This window comes from Meleagris gallopavo, chromosome 2 (genome assembly GCF_905368555.1).
Source record: "Meleagris gallopavo chromosome 2, MGAL_WU_HG_1.1, whole genome shotgun sequence".
Taxonomy (NCBI): domain Eukaryota; kingdom Metazoa; phylum Chordata; class Aves; order Galliformes; family Phasianidae; genus Meleagris; species Meleagris gallopavo.
In genome coordinates this window covers 65,044,840-65,060,823 of record NC_139405.1, presented here as the reverse complement: position 1 = coordinate 65,060,823, position 15,984 = coordinate 65,044,840, and the positions used below count along the sequence as shown (strand labels likewise).

At 41.4% G+C, this 15,984-nt stretch overlaps 1 protein-coding gene across 6 annotated transcripts in view; it reads right to left on the bottom strand.

Annotated features, from left to right (window-relative positions):
• FYN (FYN proto-oncogene, Src family tyrosine kinase) overlaps positions 1-15,984 on the bottom strand; it is a 130,558-nt gene that overhangs the window by 86,151 nt on the left and 28,423 nt on the right. Inside the window, exon 1 of one of the 6 annotated variants that reach the window (XM_085217463.1) lies at positions 10,787-11,224. The exons of the other annotated variants lie outside the window; for them this stretch is intronic. The gene's annotated coding sequence lies outside the window, so the exon portion shown is untranslated. Of the gene's footprint in view, positions 1-10,786; positions 11,225-15,984 lie in introns of those variants that run through there. 6 annotated transcript variants of the gene reach the window in all.

Below are 15,984 nucleotides of genomic sequence, written 5' to 3'. Positions count from 1 at the left end.
GGACAAGTTTCCTTTGCAAAGACATTCTGGACAGATGGAAGTGTAATTTGTGGGGGACAGAGAAAATGATGTTGCAGTAAATCAAGACATCAAAGGAGGATTTGGATATGAATTTCAGCAGTGTGGTCTGGAGAGCAGAGTGTGTGTGTGAAAAGACATCACACATGAAGAATGTGCTGAGATCTGACTGAAGATGAGGGGAACTCTGAGATGGACACACACAGATTTTGGCCTCACTGAGGGACCCTGGTGTTGCCTGTGGCGACAGACAAGAGATAATAGGGAGATCTGCAGTGGAGCTGTGTCAGTGGGTATCTGTTTTGCCATGCTGAATGAGGCTGCACAGCTTGGGATCCACATAGATGAATAAAGTCTGAACCTATTGCTTGGACAAGGGGAGAGATGAACTAGCTTTTTGTTCCAGTCATGAGAATCAAATACAGTTATCTATCTATCCATGATTCTATGAGGACTTAAGATATATACATATATATAAAAAATGATTATTTGTGTATATAAATATATATTTACATGCATATATAATTGTTATTGCTCTGTATAAAGATGAAGGAACCTGAAACGTAACTTTGGTAAGAAGAACATGAGAAGGGGAAGAACACTGCCCTTCATCCCCTGCCGAACACATTAGTGGAAAAAAGCATCTCCCCGTGTTCCTTTTTTGTATCATTCCAGGTAGCAAAACCCACAGGAGCAAAATGCTTGCCTGTTAACCCCACGGGATGTTTAAGCAGTCAAAAAAAAAGAAAAAAATACTGTTGCGATAAAGAAATGGCTGTCAAAGCAAAACACTGCTATTTGCAATACATTTCAAAGCCTCTACGACAGTGCTTACTCTCTCAGAGGGGTTGAGCTGTGCCAGCTCCAGCATCATGCAGCACAACAAACCAGGTGCAGGCAGCACCATGCCTCGCTGGCCAGTCAGGCAGCTATTACCCATGGCAGCAGTCACCCCATGAACACAGCAGCCCATGTAGTACCAGGGACATGCGTTTTACCCGATGACCGATGCATACTTAACCATGTGTCAAATCTGCCAGCACGCCGAGCGCTGGAAACAAGCGGCGTTTTGGAAACAGCGCATCTGGGTCACTGTTGGCTCCTGCTGTGCCTGCAGGCACCCTAGGGATGAGCAGCAGGGAGCAAACTGACGAATGGGCCTGGCAGCTCTCCTCTGGGCCACTATCCAAAAAGCAGGGACCACTCTCCTGGAACAGTTCCGCAGGTGTAATTGGGGTTATAAAAGCACAGTCAGCTTTCCCCTCCTCCACTATGAAAGGCTGTAAATCATTGAGAATAAGGCAAGAAACAACACACAAAGTATTCACAGGCTCCACTTTTTCATGCTCAAGCTAGTTTGGACTCTTACATTTCGGAAATGTCATGTTTGATTTTGCCCCAGAAACCGCCCCATGAAACACAAGGCCCATTCAGGCAGTGCCCAGCCTCCGGCTGAGGCACGGGGCCACCAGGAGCAGGGGACATCTGAGAAGGGGCATTCAGAGCAGCACGTGCACGGCCACAGCCGCAAAGGCACTGGGTTATGAATTCTGGAAAATGTACGAATGGTATCAGCTGGCAGTACGGTCCCTGGGAGCACATATCCATAACAAGCCCATGGGAAACAAGAGGGGATATGCGCCTGAGAGCCATAGAGAGGCAAGACTTTCATTTATTTATTTTTATTTCAGTATGAAAGCAAGCTCATTAATTTTCCCTCCAAAAACCATTTGCACAATCTGTGAGCAGCTGCAAGGGTCAGTTGTGTGGATTTCAGCAGTAAACATTACCAGCAACAGCTATGGGAGCCACTAAATCAATAACCACATTTTAAAACGAAAGAATACTTGCCAAAAATGTCAAGTTCACTTCCCACACATGTACGCTTACATCTAATGGCAGAGTGTCAACAGAATTTGGGACTCCCACAGACCCAATGCCACTGGCATTGCAGCTGGCAGCCCACACTACCCGTCACACCCGGACCCTGCTCCTCATGTCCCACAGCACTCACCAGTGATAACAACCAGTTTACTGTGTCACCTTTCCCTCCCCTGGTCTCACATGCTCAGCCGCAGCTCACATCATTTTTAACCCACCACATGGACACAGGGTCACAGCAAGTGCCTCAAAGCACCACACTCACAATAGGGCATCAAGAAAGGGAAGCACACATTGGGAGTGAAGACAGTACGGTTTCCACTGATGTATTTATAAAGAACAGAAAGTAAGAAAGAGCATGCTTCCTCATAAGTACAGATGTTCTATCAACCAGCTGAGCTCCTGGGCCCTTCCCTTTTCCAGACAGACACCTCACAGCTCAGTTAGAATTTCAACAGCTACCTCAGGCACAGTGGGGAAGGGCATCCAACAGCTTAGTGCAGAAATCAGGTTTAAATGGAAGTAAAAGCCTTCTCTAAAGGAGAGGATTTTCAGCATCACACATACACAAGAGGAAGAAAACGAAAAGCTGCATTTCTTCAGTACTATAGACATGCCATACAGCAAGGACTGCTTACCTCAGCAGCATTCACGTTGCTCTAGCAGCACTAGAAGGCATTTTTCTCATGGACAGGCTCTGCCTCACTCTGGGATTCACAGCAGAGCAATTATAAACTTCCCAAAACTGCTGTACAGCTCTCCAGGGCTGCAGTATTGGCAGCATCCAACCACAACTGTGGAATTAGGAGAGAGTAGGGCAGCACAGAGCATGGCGGTGCGGTCTCAAACCAGCAAGCACGGACTGCAGTAAGTTCTACACTACTTGCCTTCACAGCAGACATGTCCAAAGGTCCCTCTGCTATCAGCAATGGACAAAAGAAGAGACACCAGAGGCCTATACATGAGGCTGACTCCATCACTGCACAAGGGACAGGCCCACCTCTCGTGTCGAGGGGAAGTGCTGATGTCCCAATGAGCACGTGCAAAGCAACAAGGACATACAAAGTATTTTGTGGGCTAGGAACAAAACCCTGCTTGTAGGATTCATTTAGTGAAAGAATGTATGTTAACAGAGCAAGCTATTTATAGCAACTCTCCATAGAAATGAACTGTCTCTTGGTTCCTGTCCCTATAAAATGCAGCATTCTCAGCGGAGAAACCCTCTCTTTAATCCAAAAGCATGGGAGACAGGGGGGCAGGGGAAGGGGAAGCTGCTGCCTGCCATACCCGTTACCCCAATTATACCAGAGATAAGGTCTCCCTGTGCTGTCAGCAGAAGCCTTCCTTCATGGCTGGGGCCCACACACAGAATTGCACCATTCTTCCCTGGCCCGCTGTGCTAAAGCAGCCTCAGTGAAAGAGCTGCCTGTATGGCAGCTCCATCCTTCAGAACTCCGCTGTAGACATACCAAGGTATGTCAGAGGGACTGAGATGGATTGCTCCTCTCCTAAGCCCCACAAATTTAATTTTGGGTTCTATTCAATATTAAAACATGCCATCTAAGGAAGACTGGAGTCTTTTGAGATGGGGACAGACTACTACAAACTGCCATTAGCAGATTCTAAACCAGGGCACGTTCCCATTTCCTCATATACTGCATATTCTGAAACAGAAGTATATGTACTGCGTATCACACACAATCAGCCAACTTGAAAGCCACACCCATGTGCACACATTGCTTAGGATGTTGAACAGTCTGTAAAATTGTCACACCAAGTCTTGCCTACATGCTGCAAATGACCCAGATCCACAGCCCACTTACCATGCGTGCCTTTGTTAAAACATCAGTATTTTCTCTAATGAAAACCTGCATGGGCATGGACATACATCATCTCCCTTCCCAAATCAACACCTTGATGTGGAGACTTCATTTCTACCATTCCCGAGAAGTCCTGGCACCAACAGCTGGCACAAGACGATGCTCTGAACCCCAGAACTGGGGTACTTTTTGTTACATTTAGCCATTCACCAGTCAGAAACAACAACAAAAAAACCCACAACAAACTATTCTAAAGGAGGCAATAGTGAAATGCTGTGCAGAAATAAATTGTTTTCATGGAAAACAATAGTTTAGTTTAGGTTTTCAGGCATTTTTTCCTATGCAAGACAATAGGCCACAGTGAAAGATGTGTTTGTGCTTGCCCCTCCCTTTAATGTAAAATGTAAAATAAAAGCTTTAACTACGGATGCCCACCACAATGAAGTTTTTTGAAGGCAGAAAAATTACACAAAAAGAAAGAGAATGCTAACTACTTTTCATGTTTTGTTTGTCCTAAGCTTCCCTACTGCTTATTTTTCCTATCTGAGCTTAATAAATTATTTCTACCATTTTACTCAGACAAGAAAGAAGCTGTGTAAACTGCAAGCATGTGACTCTACTTAAAATAACAAGCTGTTCTGAAAAAATAAAAAAGCAAAATACAACAGGTTTACTCTTTAAAGAAAATAGGTAAATGAGTGCATGAGAAACTAAAACACACACACGCAAACAGACAAACCACATAAGAAAGACTTCTAACTAGCTTTCCCTCTTTTTCCTTACTTAAATATATTTGTAAAAACAAAACAAAACAAAACAAAACAAAACAAGAAGATGCAATTAATTCTCCACATCCATCCGTATGGGAGCCCTGCTGCTGGATTTTGGTGAAACAAGACTCAGCTTTTAAATCTTGACACTGGAGCTATTTGTCAAAAAGAAAAACAAAACAAAACAAACAAACAAACAAAAAATGCAAAATGTGCCACAGTATTTTGAGATTTCAGATTGGACCTGATAGAGGGAAAGGGAGAAAATAAGATTTTTGGTCTACATAAAAGGTTTTTACATTTTTTTTCTTTTTTTTTTGGCAGAATCTTTTTTTCATAGTAAAAAATAACTTCACATTTTCCAGGTGGGAGCATACATATTCTCACTGTCCCCTGCCCCTTTCAAATTCTAGACAAAACACAGGATCTTACAACTCACCCTTGCTCCTAGATATCATCCATCAGCAGCTTTGCAATAGAACCCCTCGTAATTGGTTCCTGCTTCGTTCCAATATCTCACATTGACACTTCTTGTTGGTGAGAAATAAAAGGGCCTATCTTAAATCTAGTGATTGTACCAATAAACCTAAATTAGACTAATGGGAATGCTGAACTGAAAATAAAGCTCTATAAGCTATAGAGGAAAGATATATCACAAGACTTTATTAAACTATAAATCCGTTGATTACAACTATATTTTCTAAAGACAGAATTATCTTAAGCTAATTTGTTGCCCAGCGTAACAGCATTTGGTGTCTATAATGCAAATTAGATTATATCAGAGTAATTTTGTTTGTAATTTTAGATTAACAGAATTAGACACAGTAAAGTGCTCACATAGATAGAAATAATGAAAAGCAATATGTTTTCCATTTATTTTCATGATATAACATTTGGTGTTCTCTAGGCCATAAGCAAGCATCTTGGTTCACAGGTCTTCAAATTATATTTGAAAAGAGTAATATCTCCTTGTGTATTCCACAAAGACTTAGATTAAGCCAATATATATGACATTACTTTTTGTAAAGGCATAGATCCAGTATAAACTGGGAATGCTGATGGAAACAGTTCTAAGCTGCTCCCACTCCTTAGGTCTACCTTGGCTCCACACTTCACCCATTTGTTCCACTGCACTGACTGCTGGATCCCAGTGAGACCAGAGTTTAAAGTCAGTCACTCAAAGACAAAACATTTTGTTTTCAATTTGAAAGCAGCAGTAGGTGAGTAACATGGAACAATGGAGTAGGAGTTTCAGAGGCTGGCTGTACAACCCCAAAGATCTGTCTTAAGTCATATGCTTGACGGAGAAGCAGGGAACGCTCAAAAATATTTTCTTGGACTGTCTAACAGCTTCAGCTTAGAGCTTCAGACTCAAAAGCTTGATAGGTTGGGACTCGGAGATTTTTTCCACCAGCTTACTCACCGACGACTGATAAAGTCACGAATTTCTGTATGAAAAAGCACTGTCCAACCTCCTGCATGGCCTTTTCTCTATCGATGGCAGTGGCTGTGTGAATCTGTTTGCGTTCATAATGTATCTCAGCTCTCAGTAAGAGCTGCTGCTCAGATCACCTCAGAAGGAAATCAGTGACATTTGCCCTGCCCCAAGCCATGGTTTTACATACAAGTTGCTTGACAGGACTGTGAGCAGTGTTGTTGTGCAGACCTTCTTCCCTGCTTAGCCCTTCCGCTCCAAATCTGTTTCTTTACAGAAGCTGGAAATTAACTGCAAAATAAGATTTTTTCTTTTTAACAATGGCTATTTTTAATTATCTCTCTGTCCAGTTTACAGGAAAGGAAAATGAAACTTTGCTAGCTTCAGTTCTTTATTTTAGCCTGCTGCAAATACCTGAGGTGTCAGTAGCTCTCTTATACACAAAGTAAAGAGCACCACTGACACATTCCAAGGAAGCAGCCCCCAAGCCTACTCCGAACAACAAAAATAATTAACCACCAGCACCGACTGTCACTTGTCAAAACTCAACAGTATTCTTGAATCAGAACGTGTACTCAGTAATTTATTTAGTTTTTTTTTTTTTTTTTAATGAAGTGACTTCAAACTAGTACAACCAGCACATGTAAGGTGTGTGTTGATGGCCTTGGCAGCCGCTGGCTTTCTAAGTGATAATTACTAGCAGTTCATCAGCCTTAGCAGTTTGAGACAGGCAGTTTGACAGCATTAGTGCACTGTGCTGAAACCAAACCCCAGTTCCCAAAGGAACTCTGATGCACACTTTTCCATTGCTGCTAGCTGGAGAGTTCCTGGAGCTCTGCTGTGAGCTGGCAGATCCTCTCCCTGGCCCCACACTGCTCTTCAGAGGGAAGCCAGCAGGGCTCCATTACATCTCCACAGCATATGCCATTAAAAAAATAATTTATTTTTACAATGTATTAATTGTGCCTCCACTGCCACGTGATCACAAATAGCTCTGGCAAACAACTGCACCTCAATGAATAAAAAGTTTGTCTGACCAAAGAGTAATTGGAGTTGCTTGGCGCTGAGGTGAATGCAGCAGTGCTCCAGCTGACACATCTTGCACAGACAGCCCTATCTGGTCTTCCGTACTCACTTCTAAATACAGAATACAGAGAGCAAACTTTTTGAGAAGCTTTGGAATTAAAGGAAGGAGGTTTCTGGGCAAACTGAAATACTGGCCTTCCTCAGCCTCTAAATGACTGAATTTATCTGCTAGTCCTTTACGTTCAGTAAGCCACAATAAAGTGTCTTTGCAGATGAACTTCAACAAGTTCTATTTTTTCCTTGAGCGGATGGAGAATTTTTATTAAACACTTCCACAATCACAAAGTAAACTGACATTAAATGAATACTAGCAGAAAAAATATATAGATTTTATACTTAAAAAAAAAAAAGGGAAAAAAAAAAAAGAAGCAGCCTAGAAACTGATCTTCCACACTGCATTAAAAAGCTGCAAGACTCGGGTGAGTTGAGCAAGTTCAGTCTCATGCATTAAACCTCTCAGTGCTACACCCTCTTCCAGCTAACCTTCAGTGCTACTGATGTTTTTTGCTTCTACTAAGACAATTTCACACTGTGAAGTACTCACATGATGCAAACAGTTGTCAGCTATGTGTGGTTTTCCCTCTCACAGGTTTTTACACCTGCTGTCTTTCAGAGTTTCTAACATCAATCTCTCCATGCCAGCAATTTCAAAGTTTCTGCCATTGAGTAGAACTGCACTTTTTATTGTCATTCTGCATCCAGAAATCATGATTCTCATTGCCAAGGATTTTACAGAGCAGAATCTTCACTAGGGAAAACCAGAAGCTCTACATCAAAAAGACCAACATCACGAAGGACTCATAGAGATCTTGAGCATGAATGCTTTGCAGAGTTATGCATTTGTCAGATCGCTCTTCCTACCAACACCAGTGGGAAAACTCCCACTCATTTCTATAGGCACAAGCAGCTACAGACAGGGGAAAAACAAAAAGCACAGCCAGCTGCTTCATCCTGCCAGTAACATGGAAGAGGTTCCCTTCAGAGGACAAACAGAGTCAACTGCAGAATCCACATTTAGAAAATTACAACTGTTCTCTTCCAAACTAAAATACAACATCTTGGTGAAAACGCATAGTAGACCTTCAAAGGCAGAAGAGACAAGCCATGTAACCTTTTTATCTGAAAACATCAGACATGAATGGTGACCCTTTTCATCTTAATCCTGCTATCATGGTCTCAATCCCAAGGCAAAGCAAACTTCAGAAAGAAAATGAGATGAAAACCCTGAACAAAAGCAAACCGTGGCACACAGTAGAAAAGCAAACTGGGATGCTGCTCCAGGTGACCTCCCCAATTGCCCCTATGGCAGGGGTGCTGCTTCCCAGCTCTGCAGGCCCCCAGCACAACAGCAGTGCCTGGTTGGAGAGTGCCTCTGCCCATGAATACCTCCTGGTGCTCAAAAAATGGCTGATGTTTGCTCTTCCAGCATCTCAGGGGAAGCATTAGTTGTAAAACTTAAGGAATGGGAAAGGAACTGAGGAGGAAACGCACAGGAGGGCAGGCTGATAGTGGATATGGGGTTAAAAGAAAAACTACCAGCAGGCAGGAAGAAGTTCTTAATAAAAGGTGAAAAAAATGTAATTTCAGTTGAAGTTCAGTGTCAGGTGATGCTGCCCAGTTACTGGAGGGGAACTTCAAGGGCAGTGAACAAGGTGTAGGTGGGAGATATGGCCACCCAAAACTCCCCACCAACGCTCCTCCTTCGCATGGTTCCAACCACAACGCTGTCTGCAGTCACTGTTCCATGAGGGCTCAGCCCAGCTCTGCGCAATCCTGCCCGAGTGCTTACTAGGGCATGGAGGTGCAGATGACAGCACGTGTGAAAGCCAGGTCAGAAACACATGCAGGTTCTGGTGAGTCTTTCCTCTGGGAGATATCCTGCGATTTTCACAAAGACTCTCCTCTTTCTCTCCATGCACATGCCCTGACTGATCACCAAGCAGAACGTCACCTGGTGAGAAATACCCAGACTTCACTCAGATGAGAAGGGAGGGGTATTCCCAGCAGAGCCTGTGTAGTCTCTGTGTCACCAGTGTTTTGACAGGCGATGAGAGGCGTATGGCTGTCACTCAAAGATACATACAGTATCATCTACTGCGTGCCACCACTTGGCACACCTCTCTGAACTAGAGGAACCTGCAGGAAAGCAGCAGGGGTGAACGTCCCCTTTTGCAGGGCTAGTGACCAGTGTTAGCAATGGCTCTTGTCCTTGAGAGGCAGCCTGTGTTGCTGAGGGCACAGATTCTGGCCTTACCTCCTCTTCCATCACCCAGGGTTCTGAGCAACAACTAAGAAGACCACAGCCTCCTGGTAGTAAGTAGCAACCCAACAATTTCATGGCTTCATTAATATCTGTGCTCTTCTACTCTTATCTGCATGCTCTCACACTAAAAGATAGCATGGAGCTTCCTCAGCTGTGACAAGTGGCAAAGATGAAGATGGAAACTATTGAAATTCAAAAAAATTTATTTATGAAACTGGCTCTTAAATCCTATTCAATGTAAATTGAAATTCTTAAACACCTCTTTGGCTTTAGCCCTAAAACATCAAGAGAGAAGCCAACATTTTGAATAATCACTTGATTTCAACTTCAAAGTTCTTTCAACTTCATATTATTTCATGAAAGAGAATGTTATAAAATAACTATGTTATGCTTATTTAAAAAGAAAATGAGGAAGCCTTTGGAATGTACAAGTGAATTAAAAAAAAAAAAAAAAAGATTTTAAAGATCCAGAATACACACTTCTGAATGTAACCTGATTAGAAATACCCATCCAGACAGTTAAACACAACTGTAAGCAGCCATGAGATTTATGCATGCACATAAAACACAGAAGCTTTCGTTATTTGTAACATGACCAACATGAGTGACCATGAAACTTTCAGCTCGCAGAACAGTAGTTGTGATTAGCTGTGGGTGTTTGGAAGAGGAAGAGTACTTGGTAACAACAAGGTCAGTGGGTGCATATGCTATTTTATTCTGTGGTTACTCTAGTTCCTCCACTCGCCCTAAAAGAGCATTTTGTCCTTACCATACTAAGGTGAGCATCCAAAACAAATTCAGGCAATACTTGAATAGGCTTTCTGCAACCAATTGGAAATGGCAGCTCATTAAATAACCCTACCTGCTTTGGAGAAGATGGCCTGAACATGGTACTGGAATCAAATGAACAGTTATCAGTTACCTCTAATTTAGAAAGAAAAAAAGTTTCCTTCTTTTCAAATGTAGATATCTTGACAAACTGTTAGAGACTACTGTTTCTGCAGAGAAGAAAGAGAGAGAACAAACTGTTCCATCCATTCATTTGGTGAAAGCACCGCCTTCGGGTGCCCCCATTAAAAGAGATGATAATAATGAAAACAGATTCCTTATTTTCTTAGAAAGCTCAGCACAGGTAAAGGTAGCTGGAGAAGAATGAAATCTTAAAAGCCCATATGGTCTTCTTATGAGAGACATGTTTGTACAGTAAGAGCATGAATCTAATTTGCTCACAACTGAACGTTTCCCTCCCAGTGCCTAGGTTTGCTTGCTGTGACCGAAGAGCATCTCAAACACAGAACATCAATCCTTGCTGCCCAGGCAAAATATCTCTTTCCTCCACACCTGAGCAAAAAGAGTCCTGAGCAACACCACAAAGGACACCACTACACAGTAGGAAAACTGGAGACATGAACTACTGTTATTCCTTCTTCAAGGCCACATGACTGTCAAGATAGCTACATTACTGCACCATTAGTTATAAGCTCCTGCACAGGAGGACTTGATCTGCACTTACCAGTAAAAACCGTTTCACAGGAACAGATAATCTTTGCCTTTTATCCACCAGTTTCCTTTTACAGTTATAAAATTCGTAGGCAGCATTGACACCTATATGCAGATTTGTCTTCAGACACGCTTCTGCCCCAAACTGTCTCCTCTTCCTGTTCAGAAATTAAACCTTTTTTTCCATTTAGAAGATCTTCCAAGTTTGCTGTTGCAGCTCCATCACCTCTCTTGCTCTGCGGTCACACCACAAGACAGAGACACACAATTCATTTAGATGCTGTGTTCGATGAGATCAGATGTTTTATATGCCAGTGCTTCCTCTTCACCTTTGCCCCTCCAAATCCACCAGTACGTGCAGTTACTATCACTTACTCAAGCCAATAGTGGAGCTGGGCATAGGACAGCAACTACACAGATGACCTCTGCCTCTGAAGTGCTTCTCTTTTTCTCCAGTGAAGCAAATATAGTGGTTTCTTTTGAACTCCTGTTCACTGTTTCTTTGCTATACATTGCAACAGAATTCAGCTTCAGCATTTTCTACAGGAAATAAGTCATCTGCAATCAGCAAGTCACATGGTTATACTTGAAGTAATGTTACAGTTATGCCAAGGGGTAGCTGAGAGGCAGCTCTATATTGCGTGGGAAGGAGAGTTCTGCATGTAGTAATGGTGACAGACTGACATCTTGGGGACCAGTCTTCCACTGATCACAGGGAAGCTGCAATGACCACTACGATGCAGGAAGTGGCATCTGTAAGCAGGACTGCGTATTATCATCCTGCAACTCAGAATATCCACAGCAAATAAGCCAGGCTTCACAGGAGTGTACACACTGAGGCTGACTTAACTGTTAATATAGGCACAGGCACAACCACATTCATCACCATTTCTACTAAACCACGTGATGAAACAGTACTGTTTCCGATAGCGACAAGACTTTGCTTACGGTAACAGATCCGTGTCCAGTTTTTACTAACATGACTGATTAGTATCCCGATACTTCATACTCATCAGAACTTGGCTACATTATAAATCAACTTACCTAATATAGTCTACAGAGGCATTTATCTTAGTTATGGAAAACACACAAAGAATCATCTTCTAAGACGGGTTTGATTTCCTTAGTTATTCTGAGTGGGTACTGATCACCTCGAATCTTTATACAATTTTTATTAATACTATTCAAGTAAATAGAAAGAGACATTCATGACTGATTGCTTTAAGGAAAGAATGAGTCAGACGTAAAAGATTGTTTATACCAGAGAAAAGAATGGTGGAAAGACCAGCTAGCTTTAGATTTGCTTCATTTTATGTAGCTCAGAATGAGGCTAGAAAATGGGAGACTTGCAGAATCCTCTTCGCCTTTTAATTCATACAGAAAAAAAATGGAACAATATCTGAAAACAAAACAAAATTACAATCAACCAGCTGTGCTTCTCTTGGACTGTAGAAAGCAAAAAACATGAGAGAATGCAAAATGTTGATAAATACAAAAGCCATGACCCCTGCACTGCACTAAACTTAGGAAAAGAACAGTCAGAATTCACTTCCAAAAGACCAAGTTCCTAACTCACCAATAACTTTAGATCCATCAAAAAGAAGTAGACAGTTGTAATTCTGTATAGTTCATCTGTTTGAAAAAACTAACTCTCTGAAGTATTGTTTTACTGAAATAGTACACTGCTAAGACTTTCCTAATTTGGCAATCTGAGGTATTTGGAGTCCGTGTCAGTAATGCAAATCAGACCACTTCCTTCCTTCTGTCTGTTGTCCAAAAGTTTTGGGAAAGGGATATTTGGTATTTCCCCAAACATCCAATAATATAGAGCAGACATGCAGAAATACGGATATTTTGTACTGGGTACAAGCATAAGGAGGAAACAGAGGATCGGAGATGAAGAACATAAGCAGAAAAAAAGAGCAGACAGGTCTGAGATTTGGGAGCTTTCCAAAGAAAGCTAATTTTTATGGCATACAGGCTAAAGAAGTTCTCTATGCTGGTTTGTATTGGAGCATAATAAGGCATAGCCTGAGATGACACCCTTGCCAGTTTCCTTAGGCACCATGCAGAAATTAAAAATTAGAAAACAAACAAAGAAAACTATTTAGATGAATTCAGTAGATTAAGGGAAGTAAGTAGTGCTCCTCAAAACATTTCATTACAAGAAAGCCTCAGCAGACATACTGAATTTGCAGTCTGATTCAGTCAGGATGAATGCGTTATGTTCTTCTACTCTTTGACCAGCCTCTGAAAGCAGAAATGTAAATGCAACACTCAAGTCGACCTCTCTGAGCTGAATGGAGGGGACGTGACTGTCTGGAGAATGATGCTGGGCTCCAGAGAAGTTACATCAGCTGACTCTGAGGTTGCCACTAATGTATAGGCTCTTAAGTACAGAAGTCACAGGGAGAAGGAAATAGGCCTCCTTCACCCACAAAACTGACAAGACTTGGAGGTTTCTTAGTGCAAATAGCCTCACCATCACTTTGCCAAACTAGACAGAAAGGGAATTAAAGACACTACTGTCAATTGTGAGCTATCTGGAATTAGAAACTGGGACCCTTCTGGTTCTCAGGCCTTAAAGTCTGAATTCAAACAACTTCAGGCAGAATTATTTGTCCATCTCTCCAAGGAGCCACTATAATGAAGTCAGTAATGATGAGAAAGCAGATGATGAAATCACTAATGTATTATGTACACATGCACACATGCACGCAAGTGAATTCCTTGGAAATTAATCTAAACTTTTAAACCAAATAAGGATGAGAAATTATGCTGAAAGGTACAGAAAAAGTTCAGCTGGACTGAAGTAATTTCTGTTCATCTTGATCCATAAACAATGAAAAGATACACTGAACTGAGCAGATGCTCTTGACAGAAATTTATTTCCTGTATCCCTAACTGGAATGTGTAATGGCACAAGATGGAAGAGAAGCTGTGGCTGAAGGGAAGCACAAGCTGTCCCGTTGTGTTGTGGTGTTGTGGTGTCCCTCTGGACCAGGACATCACAGGCCACATTCAGTAGCCACATAAGGCTCACATGTGGTCGGCAAGCCAGATATACACTGCTGGACCTAGATTCCTGGAGCCTGTGACATGGAGCAGAGCAGGATTCCCACTGTGACAGGAATCTCATGCATGAAGCTTCATGTATCAGAGACGTAATTGGTTAAGATATTCTTCAACGTGCAAAGAAGAAACAGTAAATAAGGAAAATACTCTGATCACCTCATAGCTCAGCACAAAATCTATTGTGTTTCTGGTTACCCAGTAAAGACATTTAATCTGTGCTCATCAACTAGTCTGAACCTCTTTAAAAGTGATAATAATGAATTTTTACAGTTTTTTTAGACACAAAACCAGAGCAGGTTTTCTGTCTATGCAAAACTGGAACAAACATTTATGTTTGCTTGGACACTTAAAAAAAAAAAATCCATATTGGGCATGCGTTTAAGGCTATATGCAATATCCTAATATTCATGCTGGTAATGTGTTCTCAGTATTGTTTTCATCTGGCTCACTGACAGTCAGAAGGTACATATTTTACAACCATTGACTAGCCAATCTGTCACACAAAACAGTGTAGCAGGAATAACTAATGAGTAAATCTTGAAAAAAAGGGATGTAAAAAGGATGTTTACAGATTTCTGCATGAATGTGGTCTATTAGGAAGCTATAACTTCCTATCTATTGAGTGTTTACTAGAAAGGCTGAGAATTATGATAGAGTCTTTTGTGGACAGGAAATGATCCAAAGAAAATTAAACAGATACAGCAATTTGCTGTCAAAATGGGAGGAAACACTTTAACCACTAAATAACCAAAAGCTTAGATGGTACTAGAATACCATTAAAAATAAAAGATTTCTCTTAGACATGCACTCACTTTCTGAAGACCTATTAGATTCTACCCAGCTCCCCTGTATTTGATCAGATGGCAATAAGTTCCAGTGGGACTTTGACAAATTAACAACTGTAGGATTAGACACACATTTAATTAAACACAAAGCAATGCGATGCTATAGGTATGTTTTAAAAGCCTATTAACTTTGAGTATGATTAATGGATAACCAGGAGATACATCCGCAGTTGAAAAAAATGCACTACACACCCATACACAGACAGAGAACTTGCAGGAAACAATAGCCAGTAATATTTCAACTCTGGGCTTCCACCTCATAATCAAAACACTGCTTCATTTTTTTTTTCCTATAAAATTTTCATGACGTGAAATATAAACAGACACCACTGATCTCGGGGAAGAAAGACGTCATCAGAAAAGATTATATACTTAAAATTTTAATATCTGTTTTATCAATTAAAACCCAATCTAGATTTTCAAACTGCAGAAGGTATTTTACATAGGGCAATTTTAATCTAAATTCCACAGGAAAGGCATTTCCCATCTGTAGCTGAGCTCACAGTACACGCCCAACAGCTTCATCAAAATCTGTTCCTCAGCAGCCGTGATATCACTGCACACGCAGCCATGCAGCCAGCAAGCACAAAGAGCTGTTCACTATTCATGCTAACTGGGAACCAGCACATTAAAAGGGACTGAAATTGATTACAGTCAGAGGTTCTCTGCTTTTACAGAAACACTTGCTTAAAGACTACCACAGAGGAGCCTTTTCTCCAAAGAAATTGCACTATTGATGTCAAGTTCTACTGATGTCAAATAGAGGCCTTCCCATTAACTTCAGTTAGCTCATGATCAATCTCTACATTTCCGTTGCTACAGTTAAAACAGGATGGCAAAGAATCAAGATTCAGCTTATGGCTAGGGCTGGTGGTTTGTCACCCTGCCTGCATCAACACTTGCAATGTCACAGCAGGGCTTGCAGCCCCCAGATCCGGGAAGGAGGCTGCGCATGTGATGGGGGTGCTGCTGGTTCTGGGTACAAAACAGTCAACTAATGGGGCGGCTCTGCTTCCAGTTCCTGCACAGTGTCCCTCTGATACACAGAAGCAGCATGCAGGTTGTCTTTTCCCACCATGGCTATATTGACATTTTTACATGTATTACTACATTACTAATCTACAAAGCAATTTTGAAGGTTTTAGAAAATAATACTTGTCATTAACAATCGTTTAACAGAGCATCAGGATACTCCTGCAGGGGGAAAAAAGAATATATATATATATATATGTCATATATATATATTTAATATATATATATTTTTATATATATATAAAGTTTAGTTCTTATT